Source organism: Triticum urartu, chromosome 2A, assembly GCF_056163025.1.
Source record: "Triticum urartu cultivar PI428250 chromosome 2A, HENAU_Tu73, whole genome shotgun sequence".
NCBI classification, from domain to species: domain Eukaryota; kingdom Viridiplantae; phylum Streptophyta; class Magnoliopsida; order Poales; family Poaceae; genus Triticum; species Triticum urartu.
Genome location: NC_141874.1, coordinates 652,141,563 through 652,145,189, shown reverse-complemented (window position 1 = coordinate 652,145,189; position 3,627 = coordinate 652,141,563). Strand labels below are relative to the sequence as shown.

Below are 3,627 nucleotides of genomic sequence, written 5' to 3'. Positions count from 1 at the left end.
CTCGCTGAACAAGAGTCCACAATTTCCATGAGGGTTCTCCTGATACAAGTGTCAGGAATGCAGTAGTACCATGCTTCATGTGCATAAACATCGGTGGATAGAAACTTCACTGGCCAAAAATGAGAACCTGATTGTTGTACTTGAGTAAGTGCTATAATTTTAGGTAGGGGGTCTCTGAATTCTCCCACGGTCTGTAGTGCCTGAGTTCCAATCCCATGCAAATAATTCCCTTCAACTCTGCCCAACTGGAACTTGCATGTGTTTTAGTATCAGTTGGCCCATGTTTCGTTTCATTGCATCTCGAGTTGAACCATGCACCAGCCCTTATAATTGTTGAGATACCCAATACCAAGCGCTGTACCGAATCAATTGTATGCACAGTATAATTACACAGATTATTCTGACTGGCGTCTGACATTCCCAAATATGCAAGGTGGGGCTGCCGATTCAATTAGAACAAGAACGCCCAGTCCTCAGGAGCTTGCCTCAACGGAACTTGCGCATAATATTCAGGCAACCAAATGTGCTTCTCCATCAGATAAGTGCTAGCAAACAAGGTTTCAAGGGAGGGATCATCTCCGAACTGAACTGCTCTATAGACGCAGGAAAATGATGGCCAGGGTAGCTTAAGCTGCACATTCCCTTGAGCGCGTACGACATAAGATTTAACGGAAGGCCTCCATGCATATGACTGGGGATTTGTACAGAAGCCCGGCCAGGGATGTACTAGGATAGTACACGAAGGTTTTTCCCCTTGTAATTGTTCTATGGATAGTTCTAACACACTCTCCATGCCACTGCCATTGTTCAGCTGCCGAGTGATAGGCCTGATAGGTGCACCGGCTGTACTGAAAGCCATTTGAGATGTGTCACGGATAGAGAAAAGAACATATTGTGCTGAGCAGCATGCCCAGAAGCTATCATAATGTGCAAAAATGCCCACTGAATCCCACTGGCAAGCAGCCAAAATGGCACAAGGGAACCAACAATACGGGCGTTGTAATAGTTGTGGCGGGCAGTTTAACCATAGAGACAAAATCGGATTTGATAGTAGCTCATAACACATTTGGATAAGTACCTCTCCTTCACTTCCATGAACCCAAAACCACTCGAACGTAACAACTGAACGCCATTGATTGCAATGCCAAGATGTACTAGTTGTCCATGAATTCAGATATGCAGCAAGATCATTGGATAGTTCTAACCACACTTGTATTGCTCTGCAATTCCAAGAACAAGATGGCACTGGTCGCTTCAGTTTAGCATTTTTTGGACTGAACCCAAACCTAGGCTGTACATCTTGAGCATGAAATCCAAAGAGGATTGCACACAGAAGATAACGCAGCAGACTGTGAGTTTCCTTATGCATTTTCTCAGTAGACTGAACCATGCATCAACACTTGAACTTGCAGAGATATCCACATTGAGAAATTCTAATTCATTCGATCTTTAGCATCAGGTGGTGCCCGATCCGGTGGACGCCTAGATTGCAACTGTGCAACTGACAAGCAACTGGAATGCTCTTCCACGGAAATCACCTCATAACAAGAAAACGGAGGGAAAACCACATCTCTGTATAGCCTCCTACCGAGTTCAAAACTGAATTCATGCAGATGACAATGTATACATGTACATGGCTCCTCCTGATACCTTGTATCTGAATGAAACTTGAAAGACGGCCATGGCTTGGGCCTGAACAGGTGTCTGATGTATTTGGTCCTCACTCGCACAAGTGGTGTCCATGGTTGCTGCCCGATTCCCTACTGTATCGGAGGCAGGCACAAGGTTTTGCTCATGTCCACAAGATGAACAGGCTTTAGCCATTCGCCATCTTGGAGTAGACCATCTGTCGAACACATGGTCAGCACCGGCGGAGCAGGGTCGCTGCGGATGATGAGGGCGACATTGTGGTCCGCCTTGCTCGTCACGGAAGAAATGACCTCGGCACAAGAGGGAGTGTTGGTGCTGATGGAGGCCGTTGCCTGGACCGAAGCGAGCTGCTCATCTGCTTGGTGGATCGGGTCGACCGTGGGCTCGAGGTGGACGGCGGTAGCGGCGTCATGGACCTCGTCGACGCTGTCGGTGGTGTCAACCTGGGTCGAGCACTCCGTCAAACAGGTGACGGTCACCATTGTGATGCACATCGGGGCTGCATCATGGGCGACCGTGAGAATCTCCTGGGCCTTGGTGGTGGAGCCGGAGACGTCCGGGACGGGCGCCGACGCGTTGGTTGTGCTCTCCGGCGAAGTGGTCTCTTATGGTGGGTTGTGGACGACGGCGGGTGAACTGGTGGCCCAACTGACGTCAAGGGCATTCAGTTTATAGGCGAGGGACCTAGCGGCATTGGTGTAGGCATCGAGCTTGGCGCCGAGCCGCTCGAGATACTCCTGGAGGAATGGATCCATGGTTGATTCCGTCGGATGGTGGTGGTGAGAAAAAAATTAGGGGAAGAATTTGGGGAAGGGTAGTGCCTGGATCTGTATACCAGATGTAAGAGTAGTGATGGTAGCTAGCTTGTATAGATCAATCTCTCTCATGATTAGCAATACATAGTAGCGATTACAGAGGAATTACACGATGGAGGAGAAGAACAGAGGAAGCTTGCAACGAGGGGAAAGAAGAAGGTAGGAGAAAGGAACAGCCGCCAGTTCATCCGTGATCCACTGGATGCCCTCCTTAGTCGCCTCCTCTTGCGTATTTGTAGCCTGGGGGTTCTCAAGCGGGCCAGGCCCATGAGCTGGATGGGGCAAGCCCATATATGTAAGGAGGGCTCCTAACAAAACAAAACAGGAAAACCCCGGTTCAGGGAAACTTCTAGAAGATTCACAAAACCGGTTGGACGCACTGTGTAATCTGGAAGTGGGCCGGCTGTAGGTCGCGTCGCTGCTCTATGCGATTGCCCGACAGTTCGCCGCAGCGAGCGGTGAATAGGGTTTTCCAATTCCGCGGGCGGCAAATCGTGGAGGAAACGACCGCAGTGCCCGAGGGTGGGCAGGGCCAGTTCACTTAGGCGCTGCTTCAGTTTTTTCGTTCATTTATTTTTTCTTTTCGGTTTTTCTTTTTTGGTTCTTTTTTTCTTTTTTCTTATTCTTTTCTGTTTCTATTAATATTTCTATTCTTTTACTTTTTTCCTTTGGATGTTTTTTCTTTTAACTATTTATTTTTCTCTGTATTATTCAAAGTTCATTGCGTGTTACCAAAATGTTCATTGTATATTTGGGAAATTGTCACGGTATATTACAAAATGTTCATCATGCATTATAAAATGTTCATCATATACTAGAAATTATAAAATGAATATAAAGTATTCCCTATGTTTTTGAAATTTGTTTGTTGATATATTACACAAATGTTCAATGTGTATTCGTAAATTGTTTAAAGTGTATTACGAATGTTCAATGCATATTCAAAAAATTTCAACAGATATATCTATATTTTCCCCCAAATTTTCATCGTATATTAAAAAAATTCATTGTGTAAAATTTAATATGTTCATTGGATCAAAGTATATTACAAAATGTTCAAGATTAATTCAAAGTAACCTAAAAAGATTATCTCGAAGTAAAATGGAGGGCGACTTGCTTTGGAATTGCATGATATAATCTAGATTGAAACTTGAAAGGGGCA

The 3,627-nt window shown here is 45.5% G+C and overlaps 1 pseudogene; it reads right to left on the bottom strand.

Annotated features, from left to right (window-relative positions):
- Positions 1 to 200: 200 nt before the first annotated feature.
- Positions 201 to 2,656, bottom strand: LOC147986425 (uncharacterized; annotated as a pseudogene).
- Positions 2,657 to 3,627: the final 971 nt, after the last annotated feature.